This window comes from Ixodes scapularis, unplaced genomic scaffold (assembly GCF_016920785.2).
Source record: "Ixodes scapularis isolate PalLabHiFi unplaced genomic scaffold, ASM1692078v2 PGA_scaffold0__279_contigs__length_252992795, whole genome shotgun sequence".
NCBI classification, from domain to species: Eukaryota; Metazoa; Arthropoda; class Arachnida; order Ixodida; family Ixodidae; genus Ixodes; species Ixodes scapularis.
The window spans coordinates 234,861,730-234,881,258 of record NW_024609835.1 but is presented as its reverse complement, the minus strand read 5'-3'; the positions used below and the strand labels follow the sequence as shown (position 1 = coordinate 234,881,258).

The window sequence follows — 19,529 nt, the reverse complement described above, 5'->3', positions numbered from 1 at the left end:
CTGTAACTGGACGACAACTGATATCCCGTATTTTTGCACCAGTCACATCTGTGGACGCCGTAGCAAAGGCTCTGCTGCAGAATATTCGCCAGTTTAATGGCTTGCATGGGTGCTCTCTATGTGAGGCCCCTGGCAAAACTTGTCAGCGCAATGGCTCCTCCCGATCATGGATTTATGTTCCGGGTACGTATGCTTTGCGAACGGGGAGTGGCATGAAGCAGCAGGCCGTACAGGCTGTGAATAGCCAAACTGTAGTAGAGGGCGTAAAAGGGCCGTCTGTATTGAGTTTGATTCCCCGTTTTGATTTGGCGTCCAGTTTTGTAATAGATTACATGCACTGTGTACTGCTAGGGGTAGTGAAAATGCTAATGGCCACCTGGTTTGACAGTAAGTATCATGCAGAGCCATGGTACCTCGGACGACAGTTGAAAACAATTGACGAGAGGCTGCTGGCCATCCAGCCACCCGATTTTATCACTAGAACGCCGCGCTCTGTCAGGCATAGAATGTATTGGAAAGCAAGTGAGTTCAGGGCATGGCTACTTTTTTATTCTATTAAAGTACTTTCTGGCATTCTTCCACTGGCTCATCTGCAACATTTTGTCCTCCTCGTCTCCACCATCCATATGCTGTTGAAGCAGTCTGTAAGACGTCACGAAATTGATCTAGCCGAAACTTTTCTTAGTCGCTTTGTTGAAGAGTCCGCATCACTTTATGGACCACAGTTTTTAACTTTCAACATGCACCAGTTAACACATCTCGGTCTTTCTGTAAGACGTTAGGCCCCCTCTGGGCAACGTCTGCATTTCTTTTTGAAGATAGAAATGGTGAACTAGTTAGAGTTATCCAAGGCACCAGGGCAATCGATAAGCAACTTGCTACTCTTGTCGGGATCGGAAGTGCACTTAACTCAATTGAGCGACGCATGGATAAGGGCTCTACTGCATTTTCTGTCTTGAACAGAATTCGGAATGTTCATTTTCCAAAACAGACTACAGACGGATCTGTAAAACTCCATGGACGCCCATGTCAAGCGAACAGAAAGATAGCAAGTTTCTTATCGACCCAGTCTATGTTCGACAATGCATTGATCTACAAGAGGGCAACGATTGGTTGTGTCACTTTCACATCTAGTATTTATGAAAACCAGAAACTTAGAAATAACAGAACAGTACGTCAGATGTACTACTGAAAACGGTATTTGCTATGCATCCATTGAGTGCTTTGTGAAGAACAGCATGGAAGTGTATGCTGTCCTCAACGAGTTTTTTATCGATGATTCTGAGACAATAGTACACGAGAGCATGAACTACTCACTTTCCCAATTCATCCCTGTGTATTCCGCCGACAATCAGCTTGTCATTGTCCCCCTTCCCCAAACAGAACTCCACAAGTGTATTTTTGTTCTCGATTACATTGTTTCAACACCGAATCTGTTTGAGATGAATTTGTAAAGCCCAGTAGACTGCTCCTTTCCTAATTGTTACTGTACATGCCCCCTGGACATTGAGCTGCAGCACATGATCAGAACCTTTGCTATGTTGTCCTGAGCTGCCCGCAATATAACAGAGGCTTATTGCGGAAAAGGCGCCGTGTAACCAAACTTTTGGTTGCACATCTAGAGATCCCCGGGTGGTTGAATTAATCCTCAGTCCCCCCTTGGGTGTGCCAGATACCCTTCGTATGTTTGGCACGTAAACGCCCAAATTTACTATTACCTTGGTTTCTCCAAAAACTCTTGTGTGGTTCCACTTGATCTTAATCACTTTTCAAAAATGTGTTGCACAAATGAACTTGGTACGCATGGTGTGCCTTGATGGTGGACTTAGATGGTCTTACACATCACTTTGGCTCCCAGCTTAAAGCGAAACGAAACAACAAAATGTCATATGTGTGGTCATAAGTTTTACATATATTTGTACTGTGCATATCTTTTCAGCTCTTACAAAATGTGGGGGTGGGCACTTAATGTGAAATGGGCGGATGCTCGGTATTTTACGGTATTCACCAAAATACCTCCCTTCCCCGCTGATTGAGGAAAAAGTTTTGTGAATTCTGCTTTAAAAAAATGGTGAACCGAAATTTGGATTTAAAAAAAAAACAATGCAGGAGATGTAGGTGGGATGTTACAATCGCTACAACACTACTCGTAAGGCGATATCTCGAATGGACGGCGATATTTTTGGGAAAAGAGGTCGAGATTGAACCAGGCAGACAAATCATGTGACGTCAAGATATTTCGTTTCCTCCTTACTTTGCTTTGCCCTCTCAAGGCGGCGTGGTGGAGAAGACGCGAGGCCGTCCCCTCTCCTTCTCAGAGAAACAAGGTGTAGACATATCTGTCAAATTCGCCTCTTTTTTTTTTAAATAGTCATCCGTTTTAGATATTGCTGTATGAGTGATGTTTTGGTGTTTGTAGCATCCCGTTGCATCCTTTGCCGCGTGTTTTGTGGAATCCAGATTTTGGTTGCGTGTGTCAGGATTGGACCAAATCATGTCTGGTAGTGTGTTTGGCTTTGCAACAAGTAATGTTTAGGTGTGTTCGAAGCAGGCGTCAAATCTGTCATTTTCTCCACTGCTGAGCAAATTAGAAGTTTTCTGAATAATTGTGATTTGACTGTGTTTGTCAGAACCTGACGAAGCCATGTTTTTATGTGTTTAAGCATGTTTATTTTCGATGTGTGATTTACCTGAAGTTGAATTGTGAAATAAAAAAAATATTTGTTATGCCCAATGCAGTTCTCTGACTTATTTGTACCACATGCATACCAAATTAACCTGCACTGTCAACATTAACCAACCCAAACTGCAGGGGGAGGGGCTGGTACATTTGTCAGACTCCCATAAAGCAGCCTTTTTTTCCTGTCGTTTGTTGGTGTACACTATGTAGCACATGACAACAAATGAAAATTGAGCCGATTTGATCAAACCATAAATAATAATCTCAGTACACGTTATGTATGTTAATGTACTTTTCGGTAATTCGAAAGACAATTTTGGTTATGTATTTCTTTTTTCTCACGTGCTTTTTCACATATATTTAGATGTAAGATCATACCAATGTAAAAAAACAGTAGACTTGTGGAGAAAAAAAGGTTTGCAGTCTTATAACTGCAAATTTTTAATGGAAGACTGGTCATAATTGTGCATTTCAAAAAAAGGCTCCTCTAACTACGCAAATAGACTACTTGATGAGGAAAAAGGGGCAAGAATATTTAGTGAAAATTTATCAATTGTAATTATTCTATTCTTTGAATCAATGGTCATGTCTCCTGCTGTCTTGATTTGCTTCAAAGCAGCTTTTATTTATTAAAATAAAAAGGCAAATAGTCCGAAGTGGCTGCTGTCATATTTAGTTGGGCATTCGAGGGCGAAGTATGACTGCCATAAACTAATTCATTTAGATAACAATGAAATATTGACACAGTTTTATATATACTTCCTTCAAAATTAATGTTAGGAAAGTGAAAAGTTACATATTAGATACTGACTTGGACAAAAGCTTTTTGAAATGTTTGCTGAGAAGTGAAAAATAGTGTATTTTTTCTAAAACAGCTAGTATTGTTAAACATTTCAAAACAAATTACAAATTCTTTTCGTCCACTTATATAGCACCGAGTACACAATGTAAAAGCATCACCTTCCTAACAATAATATTAGGAAATACAAACCCAGGGGAATATTCAGTTGTTAAATATCTAAATTATCTGACTTTTTTTGTTTTGCCCTGGAATGCCAAACAAGAAAGTTGATGCTGTAAATTACTGAATTTTCGTGAACTTGGCGAATCGTCTACGATTCCGAGAAAATGGGTTTCCCGAACATTTCGGACGTAATGTTAGTTTTCGAATTGAAATTGATTGAAATTGAAATCCTCACGAACTTTAGCACAAATAATCCCAATCTTAAGCTTGCCAAAGCTAAGGTTTGGGATTATTTGTGCTATTTAGATTTAGTAATTTACGAATTAGCTAATTAACAAATTACTTTTTAACTTCTTTTTTTTTTTTAGCGCAGCTCTTAGGCGCTTGTTTCCGGCTTAAGCGGCGTTGCCGTCGGCGTAACGCGTCACGAAAAGGTGTTACGGTGACGCCGACGCGTCACGAAAAAGCTTTATGCCGACGGCGACGCGTCACGAAAAAGCGTTACGCCGACGCGTTACGGCACGCCGGCGTCGGCGTGACGCGTCGCCATCGGCGTAACCGCGCTGTGCATTATTAGAAACGTGCCATAATTAATGCACACCGCGGTGACGCGCGCGTTGCATTATATGGTACGTTTCCCATAATGCACCGCTTGAGATGGAGCGGGAGGAGGCGAGGAGCAGATGAGGGAGGAGGAGAGGCCTGCGCATACCATCCCCTCCGGATCCTCTCAAAAAGAGAGCCAATTCAGCATTAGTGTTGTAAACGTCCTTCATTTATTTAACTTATTTATACACAATTAATTAAAAACCGGCCGCCAGATAAAGCTGTATATGACAGATAACAAAGTATATATATACCTCAAATGAGGCTGTATACAAATTCCCAGATAAGACTTCATATTCTCCGGATAAGGCTGTATATACGCCAGATAAGTCTGTATATACGCCATATCAGGCTGTATATACGCCAGATAAGTCTGTATATAAACCAGATAAGTCTGTATATACGCCCATATCAGGCTGTATATACGCCAGATAAGTCTGTATATACGCCAGATAAGTTTGTATATAGGCCGTATATAATCATATAATGTTTGATATGGCCAGATATGGCCCAGATATAAAATTTCCATACGGGATTTCCTTCCTCATAGTAAACTGCCGAAGCATTCGAAATAAATCAGACGACCTAGCTAGTCTTATCTCAGTTACCACTCCAGACGTTGTTATCGGAACTGACTCACGGCTGGACCCGTCAGTTCTTAACACTGAATTTTCCCTCCGAACTTTGTTGTCTACCGTAATGACAGAGCTAATCACGGTGACGGTGTATTTTTGCTCGTTCATCAGAGCCTACACAGCATTCATGTAGATATTACCGGCGTAACTTGTGAAATGGTGTGGTGTAAGATTTTTCTCTCCCGAGGTGAATACTTAGCTGTTGGTTATTTTTATAGGACTTCATCAAGCGCTGCTCAACCGCTTATTTCATTGTATAATGCACTTTCTATTGTTGCGCCGGGTCATGTAGTCTTGGTTGGTGATTTTAATTTACCAGATGTTACTTGGCTAGATCACCACCCCATGTTTGAAAATTCATCCTCGCTCTACATAACATTTTAGAACATTATTAATGAATTCTATTTGTGCCAGTTTATTACTGAACCTACAAGATTTGGCGTTAGTCGTGCAAGAGTTTTGGATATTCTTCTTTGTAATAGGTTTCCATAGATCACCTCCGTTTGAGTAGTTTTAGGAATAAGTGATCATGAGGCAGTAGTAGCGACTATGAAATGTTTGAATGTGCCTAGATATAGAAACTCATCCAAAAAGGCGTACATTTTGAATAGAGGGGAGTATGATATTTTAGGGGTTGACCTTATACATTCACTGTCTTATTTTGCGGTGTACAGTGTGTCACATGATCTTAATACCTTATGGAACATCTTTAAAAATAAAATACAAGAATTGGTAGACATTTGTGTTCCAACAAAGATAGTCAGCGTGAAGCGCAAAAAAAGATAAGACATGGATGAATTCAGAAATCAGACGCTCCATAAATAAGAATAAACGCGATGTTGTACGATATAAAAAAGTAACAACTCACTGATCATAGGCCAGCTTAAAAATCTTCAAAAAAAGCAAAAATAAAAAAAGCTGAATCAGAATATTTTTCCTCACTTGATAGCAAATAGAAACCTTAAGGGCTGTCCCACAGAACTTTGGAAGTACTTAAAATCCCAACGAAAGGATGTGGCTGGCGTCGCCTCTCTTCTGGTTGATGATAATCTTGTGACAGACGATAGCGTCAAGGTAGCCGCTTTTAATAAATACTTCAAGTCTGTGTTTTCAACTTTCGCACCTTCATCATACCGCCGACGGTTGATAAAGTTAGCGGTAAAATGAACGAACACGCGTTCGATCACAATGGCATAAGAAATTCACTAGGCAATATAAAACTAGAAAAAGCACCTGGGCCGGATGGAATTCCAAATATCATATTGAAATCTTGCGCCGATATTATAGCATCATATACTGATTAATAATATTTACGAAGTCGCTAGAGAGTGGACGTCTGACCGATATTTGGAAGCTAGGTAATGTAGTCCCATACACATGAACGCTAAAAAAATTGTGTCGAAAACTACAGGCCAATTTACCTAACGAGTGCATGTTGTAAGATAATGGAAAATATAATTTATTCTAACCTTATTAGTAATTTAAATATCAACAGTTTCTTTTCCTCAGCTCAACACGTCTTCCGCAGGGGGTTATCATGTAATATTTAGCTCCTAGAATTTTATCACGACCTTGCTTGTGCATTTGATAGATGCTGCGAAACTGATTGTATTTTTCTAGATTTCTAGATTCTAGATTAATCACTCACTCTTGCTTCATAAATTACGTTGCCTAAACATCGATGTGAAAGTGTTGCAATGGATAGCAAATTATCTTAATGCTATGAAACAGCGCGTCATTATGAATAAATTTCATTCATGATATGTAGATGTAATGTCAAGTGTACCACAAGGCTCTGTTTTAGGCCCCTGCCTTTTTTGTTTTTCTAATTTTCAATAATGATATCACTCACAAAATTTCATCGAATATAAGGTTGTATGCTGACTATTGCGTTTTGTACAGAGAGGTGACCGGTGACACCGACGTCCAGGCCCTACAGGGTGATTTAAATAAGATCACACAGTGGTGTGACATGTGGAATGTGTTGCTTAATGTATCCAAAAATGTGTCCACGGTCGATTCACTAGAAAACGTAAAATTGTGTCTGCCTTTTTTTAAACTGAACAATTTTTCTTTGCAACTTAGCACTGAGGCAGTATATCTCGGGGTACGCCTAACCGCTGATTTACGATGGAATCATCATATAAATTTATATGTTTTAAGGCCAGCGGCATGCTCCATTTTTTGCGTTGCAATTTCAGAATAGTGTCAGCTCGTTTGAAAGAAACTCTCTACTTTTCTTACGTCTTCCCAATCCCGGACTATGCTTGTATTCTTTAGGACCCACACTGGCAAACATGTATAAATCAAATGGAAAAAAATTCAGAATGAGGCCACAAGATATGTGCTAAATAACTATAATTTTCAAGATAGTGTCTCAATTAAAGCTCCAACTCGGATGGAAACCTTTACAACTAAACGAAAGTGCCTCCGTCTAAGGTTTATAGATACTCTTTATAACGGTAGCATCGGTGTAGATAAGTCGAGATATGTATTGGATCCTTCATTATGTTTCTCTTAGAACTAGTAATAAAAAAAAAAGATCCCAGAATTTCGCACACGGACCGACGTTCTAAAATAATGTTTCTTTTTTTCCGCGAGCAGTTAATGACTGGAACGTACTGCCCGATTCACTGGTAAAGCTTCCTGATGTACAAGCATTTTTTTATGAAAATATGTTATTGTAGTCAGTTCGATAATTTTTTTGTGTGTGACTTCTGCTTGCTCTTAGTCATTTTCTCACATTAGTTCAGTATATATTTGCATGTTTCTCCTATCTGACTTTCTTATTTCGCTGTTATTCATTTTCTCATACTACTGCAGTATATATTGGCATGTTTCTCCTATTTGATTTGTTATTTGTTGTTGTTCTGCTGTGCGTTTGCCTTTGTAAATTTATTTCGTCCGCCCTACTCTAATGCGCACCGAGCGTTGCAGGTACCAAATAAATAAAAAATAACAAAAAAATTCCGGCTTGTGCCATTACATCAAGGCACAGGCCTTAATATTTGCAGCAAATAGCTCGGAATTGGATATATCAAAATATAGGGTGTTTGTTTTGCTCGGCTGCATAATTCAGACATGTGTAAAGCGCTGTGTTTATCCGTGTAACAAGAGCATGCCTGATATCTAAAACAAAATGTGCTGGAATTATTGATATATTGGCGTCAAGCCAAAGTCCCGTCTCTTGTTCACTGAAACATCATTATGGGACACTTTTTGGGGAAGTCTTGCAGAATAACTTGAAATCACAACTGCTTTGAGATCGGTATTTGATTTATTGGAATTGATGAAACCCACCCTTGAATTGAAGGCTGTCACCCTTCAATTCGTCTGATATTTATTTCGCAACCCAGCATAAATACTTTAAGATATTATAGGCACTTACTTGTGGTCATTCCAGTTATTTCTAGTATAAAGCATTCGTCCTTCGGGTCCGCAAACAGAACGGTTAATGTGGTTGTACTTTGACCTGCGGAATGGCATATACTTAGTTAAACAGTGTTTCGTTTATATTAATCTAATAATAAAACGATAAGTAGCGCCGCTAAAGCATAGTTTGTATATATTCCTGAACTTCTCATTCTCCTCACATAGCCCACTGACAAAAGTTAAAGGGAACATAAAGCTCTATGGTCTGAAGTATGGGTAAAAATACTTAATTCATTTTTCCTTTCCTTGACTGGTCAAAGTTATCCTCTGGTGGTACAACAGCATCTAAACAATTCCTGGAAACGTGTCTGCCTTTAAACTTCAGATTTAGTTGATCACCCAACCCGTGCAGATAATATCCTAGACTTGATACTGACCACGTCGTCAAATATATTCAATACTGTGAAGGTTAAGCGACCACAGGTTACTGTACATCCCCTTGTCATGGACCCTTATCGTAAATCATCTTATTTTTAAGATCATTCATGATTATAATAAGTCAGATTATAAATCAATAAACCGCGAGTTGACAACTTTTTGTTTTACTCTTTCTTTGATACTTTTTACCTCAGATCGGTGGAGATCTGGGTGCTGTTTAAAACAAAACTGAATGAGCTTGCGAAAATATTTTCCCCTACAATCCGTATTCGTACGAATTTGACTTACCCATGTTTTACAAAAACTTTGCTTTTGATATGAAATGGAAAACGAAGCTCTTTGCGAAGGCCAAACGAGTCGACAAGACTGAAGTTTGGTAGACTTACAATTCTTGCCTGAGAGAGTACACTAGGAGCCTAAAGCTAATCAAAAATAAATTATTCTTCCATGACTTACCGATCAATCAGCGGACTAACCCAAGGAAATTCTGGAACTTAGTATCCCCCAAAACTAATAACCCTATCGTACATCTTACTCATGAAAATGGCCACCTCATCGCTGAGAGCGAGTACCCTAATTTACTACACGACCGATTTTCCCTCTACTTTCACTGTATAGCGCTTAGCCACTGTCCCTACTCTCACCGAAGAGTTTTACGCGCGAATGCCCCCCTCAGTATAAGCACTGCCGGTATCGAAAACCTAATAGAAGAATTAAAATTCACATAGTCGGCTGGTCCTGACAATATAATTTTAAAAATTCTCAAAAACATCAGCATTACCTCTAGTGAATTTTTTTTCATTCATATATAATGAGTCCTTAGCTGAAAGGCGCCTTCCTTCAGACTAGAAAATTGGCAAGGTTATCCCGGTTTTCGAACAGGGAATCCGCTGTACTGTCTCTAACTATTGCCCGATATCTTTAACATCTGTCTCATCCAAAATACTTGAGCGCATAATTTATTTACTCTCACATCATGACTCACTTAACAACAAACTTATTTCTTGTATGCATCCACATTGATACCAAAAAGAAGTATCCTGTGAGACGCAGCTTTGTGACTTCATTGATAATCTACACACTACCCTCGAGTGTCATGCTCAGACAGACGCCGTCTTCCCTGATTCCTCGAAAGCTCTCGACCCCGTCCCCCATCAACGTCTCCTTTCCAAACTCTCCTCTCTTCACCTTGACCCTTTAGTGTTAGCATGGATACGCGACTTCTGTTCCTCCCGCGTACAGTTCACTGTCATCAATGATCACGAGTCCACCTTAACCAATACCTCCTTTGGTGTCCCGCACGGGTTCATTCTCGGGCGTCTGTTTTTTTAAATATTTATCAATGACCTTGCTTCCACCATTTCCTCTGAAATATGCCTCTTTGCAGACGACTGCGTCGTCTATAACAAAGTAACACCTGTGCATGATGGCAACCAGGTACTAGATGACCTTTTAAAAATTAACCAATGGCGCAACACCTGGCTGACGTCACTAAACAAATCCAAATGTAAATTAATCCGCTTCAACAGAGAGAAATCCATCCTATATGATTAGTACTTCCTCCACACTGACCCAACCGAAACAGTTTCGGCGTTGTTAGTCCTGGTGTAAGACTAGCAACTGGACATTCATATTAAAAATAGCACAAAAGGGACGGGACAAAAAGACGAAGCACACAGGACAAGCGCTAACTGGCAACTAAACTTTAATGAAAGCTTCCAACTTTGCTATCGCCATGCACGCGCTTAGTCTCGTATCAACAGAAACAGGACGTACCGCCAAATCTGCACGTTCATACCGCCCACCGCCTGTTCCAAAAAGTCAGCAAAACAGCTACATCACCCCGCCGTACAATCCGAACGAGGAAAGGAATAGAAAAAACGCCGCGTTAATATTATCAAGTCAGAGTTAATATTATCAAGTTAAAAATATCAAGTTATTAACCCGCGTTTTTTCAATTCCTTTCCTTGTTCGGATTGTGCGGCGGGGTGATGTAGCTGTTTTGCTGACTTCTTGGAACAGGCGGTGGGTGGTATGAATGTGCAGATTTGGCGGTACCCGCTATTTCTGTGGATACGAGACTAAGCGCGTGCATGGCGATAGCAAAGTTGGAAGCTTTCAATAAAGTTTAGTTGCCAGTTAGCGCTTGTCCTGTGTGCTTCTTCGTCTTTTTGTCCCGTCTCTTTTGCGCTATTTTTAATATGAGTGTCCACTACCAACTTGCCCAGCAGACCAAGCTTTTACTAAAAACTGACCTCTCATGGAATAACCCCATTGAAGCCATGCTGACTCATCGAGAACTCTAGGTTTCATCCGACATAACCTGTGCAGTGCTCTTCTACTCGCCCGCAGATTGGCGTACGGTAATTTCATCAAGCCGAAATTAGAACATGCAGCCTCCATCTAAAGTCCCCATCAGGCCTACCTTATCAACCACCTGGAGGCAGTACAAAGCCGGGCCGCTCGTTTCATCCTGTCCACCTATGATTTTCTGTCAATGTATCCGCGTTAAAAAGTCAACTCCTTGTTGTACCGGTGATACCTTACAGCCCTTCGCCACTATGAGTAAGCGAAGTGGTAATGCGTGGATACCACCGAGTGTCAACGCTTGTAACTATGGTACGCTTGGCCATAGGCAGGCCGATGATGTCACGGCGAAGTCGCGGGCGCAACGAATATTCCGAGGCGCACTGAGGTCTTCGATGGCTGATTTTGAAGCGCTTGCTATACTCAAACATTTAGGACGAAAAATACAGCCATTCCTTTGTAATACAAGCGTGCGATGGTCATTATCAAATAGAGTTGATCATGTTTAACTTAATTCTGAACTTGATAGGTCTATTTTAAGTTTCAATTTAGTACACCTTTAAGTGCTAAAGGCGTTCTAAAGGACCGAGGCATTCTACCGGCGCAGCAAACTTTGCAGTGGTTGTGTCATTGGTGGAGCTAATGACAGTTACCAGAAATGTTGCTTGCCAGATTGTGGTAACGACTCCTGATGATGATCTCTCGGGAGATCCATGGAGATAGGGTCGCGCTGCTTCTCCTAACACAAGAAAAAAAAAGGACTTCGACACTATATGAGCTGCGTTTAGACATTGTCGCAAAGAAGGCGAATGAAATGCAATTTTTTATTGCACTTATATTACGGCTTAATTTGCAGTTCTACATCTCCTTACATTGTGCAAATATATGGCTTCACCTGAGCATATAAAAGTGCAAATACTATTTCTTAACATATTATTATCAGCACAACTATAAGGACACATGAAAATTAAAAAAAGCGGAATTTACATGTTATTTTTGTTACGAAAGATTTTTTTACGTCTGCCTTTTACGTACAGAATAAACTCCCCAAACCACTTTTTAGTAACTAGATCGGACACGTGTACACGTGTGTAGACTTGCGCCATACTCATTATAAGTAATCAAAATACTCACAATCGATTACCGTTTGGAGTCATTTTGTAATCATTTGAGCATATGTATTAGCATGTCAACATTAGAGTGACTGGATTACTTTCGAAAGTACTAAACTTGCAACTATTTCCTATTCCCTCCTCCCCTTTCTAATTGCGCCTTCGTGTTTACAAGTTTCCGACCATGGAATAATTGAACCGAGTTTCCTACAAAAGGATCGGCTTACCGAAATTGGTGAATGAGGAAGACGTGTAGCTCCTAACTCGGTGACTTTAATTGAAAAATTAAATTTTTCGATTAAAGTCTTCCTTATTCACCGAGATAGAAAAATGAAATTTTCTGCCGGTTTGCAAACCGGCAGAAAATCTGTTCTTTCAAATATGTAAACTAATCAGAAAAGCTGCGGTTACTTTTTTAACAAACTTCCAATCACTTTTCTTCTCGAGTATTCAAGTAAAGCAATTGCACATTTTTAACGAAAAGTAGTAATGGTCTACGATTCCTTTTTTTTTCGAGTAACGTAAGTGTTCAAAATACACGAATGTCACACACAAACGATAGTTAATAAGAAAATGTTTACCGAGATATCTACCGCGATTCCGAAACATGCTTTTGAAACATCAACCCCGAAATAGAAGCATGTTTCAGAATCTCTCAAACAAGTCTCGTGGCGTAAGTATTGCGTTATCTTTTATTTTTCTTCTTTTTTCGGTTATTTTGTTTTTACGTGTTTTATCTAGGCACTTGAATTTTTTTTTTTACGTGTTTTATCTAGGCACTTGAAACAAATTGCTTCTTCGGAGTTGGGTGTACATTTAATCTGCCACTTATTCTGTTCGTACTCGATTTCTGAACAAGCGACACTTACCCGAAAGAGAAACCTTAATTTTGAATCGATCCACCATTGTATAGGTTAATAAAAATGGATTTCTGTAAAAAATTGAGGAGGTGAACTGCGCATTCATCGACTGAGATTATGTAAAGACAAATCAAGGTATGCCGTTTATTCGGAGTTCTCGGTCGTCTAGCTGTTCTGGCGAGTTGCTACCACTTATCAATGGTTGCTATCTGTGAGGAAAGCAATCAGGGGTCGCTATCACGCAATATCAACTGTGTCTATTTTCGAAATCCACTTGAATATATCGATATACTCACATCACACGGCAACACAGAACACAGTGGAGCAGCGCCGGATGGGAGGGAGGCTTTCGCTCGCCTTTTAATCAAACACGTCTCTGGTCCGCCAGTGCCGCAAGTTACAAATACAGTTGTTGAAGTAGAGCAAAAGGCTGCTCTAGAAGCACATGCAACTTCACACAAGTTTCCACGCTAAATTTAGCGTCGAAACTGGTGACACGCTTCCGACGGGCTACCACAATCACACGCCGTCGATTCTTGATCGGAATCCAAACGTGCGAAGGCACAGAGACGCAGCACTTCGGCGTGCCAAGACATGATTTGGATCACGCCGCCTGACCGAGTGACTTGTGTTCGACGAGTTGTACCTATTCTCTTCGATCGCGTACTTTCGCAAGAAGTTTCACGGGTTCTCAAATACAGCTACGACCGTTTACACCAGTTCCTTTTTTTAGAGCGCAGTTTTAAGGCGCCCATTTCCGGCTTGAGCGAGTCGGCGTCGCTATCGCCGTTGCCGTCTTCGTCGGCGTAACAGTAACGCGTCAGCGTAACGTGTCGGCGTGACGCGTCGGCGTCGCCGTCACCATCAAAGTAAGCGTGACGCGTCGCCGTCGCCGTTGGCTTAACCGTAACGCGTCGGTGTGACGCGTCGGCGCAACCGTAACGCGTCGGCGTAACACGTCGGCGTGACGCGTCGGCGTAACCACACAGTGCATTATGGTAAACGTCCCATAATGCACCGCGGTGACGCGCGCGTCGCATTATGAGACGTTGTCCATAATAAACCGCGCGGGAGGAAAGAGGGAGGAGGGGGGGGAGCAGGAAGAGGTGAAAAATGGAGAGGGTGAGGAGAGGAGGGGAGGAGGTTGAGCGATGAAGGGAGGAGGAGGTGAAGGAAAGCAGGAGGAGGAAGACGAGGAGGAGAAGAGGGAAGAGGAGAGAGGAGGGGAGGAGGAGTTCCCAGGAAGGTGAGGAGAGAAGAGGGGTATATCGTCCCCTCAGTACCCTTCCTTCCTCCTCCCCTCGAAACCTGCTCTCTAATTCGTCGTTGCAGAATGTTGTAAACGTCTTTCTTTGTGTTTTAATTCTTCGTTATATAGTCGCGACCGAGAAAAAACGTATTTCAGCAGGCAGCCGCTCAAGCTCTGCAGCACTACGTCCGGCTGGATTTACGCAGGCCCATGATTGCCGATTAGGAACTTCTGGTGGCCGCGTTGTGGAGTGCGGAAGCGCGATGCAGCAAATTGTCATAGCGATCAGTGTGAGCGATGCTCTACTCCTAGCGCTAGCTGACAATAACAAAGCGAGCTCAGAGCTTTTGAACGTCCCTGCCAAAAGTACACTTTCTTTTTCTTCCTTTTTTTTCAATTTTTCTGTTGTGTTTTTAGGTATGTACCGCTCAAGGGGAGGCTGCAGTACTTCTGCATTCACGCTGGCGTTCGACTCACACCACTAAACAGAACGGCTCGTTTTCATCATCAAATGCTCGTGCAACTGTACTGAGTATTTAAGCAACCTCGATTCCAACCGCTTCAAGAATGCGGTTCAACCGCCAGTGCGAATCAGGCATGCGGTGCGACTTTTTCATTTTCACCGCTCTCGTATGTATGTATTGGTCCGGAGTTACACTGCGGTAGAAACCAGGGAGCTGCGCTCGTTTATAGTTAAATGCTGCATTAAAGTTCGTGGTACCTCTTTTTGCAGTGTTACTGCGGTGTTAATCACTTTTTTTTGAGTAACTTGTACATGTCTTATCAAAGCAAACGAATATTCAAGTCCAAACAAATGACGTCATACGAAATATTACGGGCCGTCATTCTCTCCTCAGTTTACCGAGGGAAATAGTTTTATATAGGCAAGTTTACGTTCATTGTGACGCTAAATTTAGCGTGGAAAATGAACTGGCATATGGGCCACGTGACGTAAATGTCCACATTATATTTTGGGTTAAAACTAAATTGGTGCATAGGTCACATGATGCAAATTTCCCAGTTAAATATAGCGGGGAAGCTTAATTGGTGAGTCATCCGCGTGACGTGAAATTCCCCGCTAAATTTAGCGGACATAATGCACGGATGGGAGGACCGGCAGCCGTACAAACGAAGGGACACTTTTATATGACCAGAAGGTTCCATTATAAAGCGTTTCATACTTCAAAAATTTTGTGAGTGATTGGGCCGCTTATTTAATAAAAATGGTTAACATCGAAAAGAGGCGCATAACAATGGTGCTTTGAGGAAGCCGAAATGCTCGAATCACTAACGGTATAAACTGCTTCGACCCATCTGAACTCCACACTTTTTTAAACGCTTACAAACATATCGTTCCGCAACTCTTCCCGAATATTCATTGGCTCCTTCAAAACGAAAAGGGAGTGTTATCGAATCCACATTGTTATGCGCTGTTAATGGCAAAAATAATAAACGCCATTTCGCTAGTGGAAACCTATTAGAGCACAAATCCACTCGCCCTTCTCGCAGCTTAAGTCAGATCAGTGCATGGTGCTTCAATCCACTGCAGGACAATTTGCATGCCAATGCATTACCTAGCAAAGCGCATATCCGCCTTTCAATGGGAATACTTACGTGGGTGTTCTGTTTGCCACCTAATTGCTACAGAAATATTTTTGGGTGAACTTCGGAATTTGGCCCGGGAACCGCCTTCAAAACGGGGACCCTCCTTAATGAGGGGGAGAGGGAGGGAGTCCCACGCTGATTGCAGCTGTAACGTGGGGAGCTTTTGGTGGGTGGGGTTTTACATATTCGCACACGGCACATCCTCTAGTTCTCTAGGTAGAGCTTGTCAATATCTAGTTTGTTGTTTTCTGTGCTTGTTACTTCATTCTTTAATCTTCTACAACAAAATTTTGACAAATAAGCATGCTCTTTCTCAAACATTTCTGAATATTTTGAAGACCCAATTCTCACAAAACTAACCTTTCTCGATTGTCACGGTATTTATTGGTGTTTGCAAACGTTTTTTTTTTGCATAATTGCGCTATAGAACACTCCTAAACACCGTCATTTGATATTATCAAATGGTGGTGTGAATCGGATTGAAAGCGAAAATAGTTGCTCCGTGCACAAAAAGACAAGAGCAGCGGAGATGTCGTATGGTCTTGGGTAGTGTCTGTCACAGAAAAAAAAAAACAGTAATCGTTCGAATGCATGCACATTTGCAAAAAAAAAAAAAAAAATACGCCGAAAAATAGTAATAAACGGAAACCAGAAACTGTAGACCCTTAATTAAACATTTATACGGAATAATCAAGTACGAGGCAACATAATAGTGGTAGAAAACCGTGAAAGCGACACTTGGTATTCCAAACGATAAGGTTTTTTGTCCTTGGCAAATGGTGTCGACCACTAGCGGGAGCGTCTTATGTTGCAGGACCAGCTTGGACCGCACTTTTTTATCACCATGTCAACCGTTTATTAAACTTTATAATCGAAACTTAAAAAGTGAGAATAGCAAATACTAACTTTTCCCATTAATTTTCAGGCTTTATTGCTCGCTGCTATGTATTAAGCTTGTTAAATGAACGCGTCCGAGTCTTTTTCTTGACTTCCTTTTTCTAGAATACTTACCCTAATGTGGCTGTTTTATTTTGCGTGCACAATTGTGCCTCTTTGTCGGTAGCAAACTTCTTAACAGCTTTAACGCATTGTAGGGTCTCGGCCGCATTAGCATTCTGGTTTCCCTGGTAGGTGCGCTTCGTGTTGTAAATGGGCGTGTTTTCATCAAGCCTTTTGAGAAGCTGTATAGAACCAGAAAAAGGTAGTGTCTAAAAATGACTGAACTAGATGACGTTAGAAGGGATGACCTTTATACAATAATTTTAGACCTCACTAATGTGGGTGACATCTACAGTTCGGTGAGCACCTTTCGCTCCATTCAATTTCGAAGTTACAAATGCCGTAGAGATTAAAACGTTGATTGAAGTAAAACTATAGAGGAATCAATTTTATTTTGTGGTTAGATAACACAATATATATGTTCATTAAAGTAGAAAATATGTTGTTTCTAGCGACTTGTTACAAGCCGGAGGGGACACATAAACTAACGAAGAAAAACTTCCACAGAAGGGTTCACAGCCCATTTGTGGAACAGCCCAGTCTCATATGGTTAAGCGAAGGACACGTGTGAAATATGTTTACTTTAAACAATAACGCCAATATAGAAGGAATATGGTATTCAGTATGTGTCAATTTAGCACTACTAAAAACGTGACTCACAAAAAAGGTATCTCCAACCTCGGCACTTGTGCTGGAGATCACGCTTCTCAGCCTGTTACATGATTAACTAAGCTGCAGTCCTGGTTCATGTTATGATTTGAACCGCCACCACACCACCGTACAAACAGCGTTCATGAACAGTGTTCGTTCGTCAAGCACGTGAAGAACACATTATCGAAGGCAGGAAGGAAGCGTGTTTTCTGATTTTCTTCTCCCTCAATAAGGGAGCCTATATACCTCACAATGCGGACACCTAGATCCCAATACGGGCAGCCACGAAAGTTGAAGGTATTGGAACTTTGGATACGTTTACAGGAACACGTAAAAACGAAGCGGTGACGTTAGAAGTGGAAGCGAGAATTGCTATTTGTTCTGGTGCACGTAAGCAATGTGCACCAGAACCCCTGCCTGTTTGGAGGGCGCTTTACTCGGCAACCGTCATTGTTCATTTGTATAGGGTATCTCCATGCTATGTATTGTTGTTCATTGAAGTGCCTTGCAGGAATATTAAACTAAACTGAATTGAGAGTTAAGACATGTTGCTACGGGTCATTAAGGCAATTTATTAGACAAGCTATGGGAACGAAAGTAACGTAACACCTTTTCTTCTCTCAGACAGTATAATCAACACAGTAAAAAAAAAAACAAAAAAAAAACGAAAGCAATCTAGAAGGGTGTACAGAAGAGTTGTGAAATACAGTGACGTATCATGCGAAAATGAGTTCTGTGACTTCTTCGAAGACGGCTTAATTCGGTTGACTCATCCGGTATATAGATTTCTCCTACACATTCCTATGTTTATTATTTGAACAACCCGCAGTGCCTTATAGGTATAATTACATAATTTCGGTGGCACAGTGCTTAATACAATGATGCGTGGTCTCGTGCCACATCCGTTTCGTTAACAATGTTTTTTCTTTTTTTGTTTTTTTGTTTGTTTTTGACACTTGTCGATCTGTACAAAAAAATTGACAAGCTTTTTCTTTTTTGAGGGGGAGGGGGGCAAGGTGTGGGGGGAGAGTATTACGAAACTTTGAACAGTTTTTTGTGAGTGAATACAAATACAATGAGGCAAAAACACATTGTTTTAATAGTAAACCAAGTTAAACGCTTATGCCGAAAATTCATCCGGCGTTACTTCAAGAAAGCCATCCCCAGCTCATTTTTTATTTCGGATGCGCTCAGGAGGCTACTGTACCTCTCCAGGACTGAACGAGCAGTTGCACACTGACTGCGTCGAAGTGCATCGATCAAAAAAAGGTAAACCTGGTCAAACGAAGCGATAGCGTATTGTGATACTGGCCTCGTATGTGCATGGTGTGTTCCCTAGTCGTATATATTACGTATTTCACTAGCACCGATCATGTATCAATCTCAGTTAATATATTGAGCACCCAAATATTTAATGTAAGTTATGCCTTTATAACAAAGTTAATAGTTTCACTAATATCACAATAATAATAACAATTAAGTAAATAAATAAATGAGAGAGTACTAGAGATTTGTTAATTTCTTGTGTTTATGTGTGACCATACGGGAATTCATTCAATGAGGTTCAATCATTCAATCATATGCAACTGTTCCTATGCAACGATTCTATGCGTTTGAGGACCCCACCAAGTTGTGTGCATTCTGTTTTATCAGGCGCTGTAGTGTGCAATAAACAACCATCTGGAGACAGACTCATTATAGGTTCACTTTGGTAGAGCATATTAATGATTATATATTCTTCTTAAAATATTTAAATACACTGTGTTGTACAATACTTTTTCTATTTGATGTTTTTGTTTCCTGCCTTCACTTTCATGGTTGCTCTAGGAAGAATTTATTCTATTGTGCCGAAGTAAAGAAGGAACACTAATACGCAGACTTTTATATTCGTTCATTTAACGCTTCTACCCCCTAAAGTTCACTGTTTTGTAAAATTATTTTGAGGTGCGTGCCAAATATGTATTGTCATCGAAATCAAAGTTTAGTTTAATGTAGAGATTAAAGGGAAACCTTATTTTTCATACACTGGTAATTCACTAATTCCTTCTAGT

At 40.7% G+C, this 19,529-nt stretch overlaps 1 pseudogene; it reads left to right on the top strand.

The window, feature by feature from the left end:
- Nucleotides 1-281: 281 nt before the first annotated feature.
- On the top strand, nucleotides 282-1,610 carry LOC115330926 (annotated as a pseudogene).
- The last annotated feature ends 17,919 nt before the right edge of the window (nucleotides 1,611-19,529 follow it).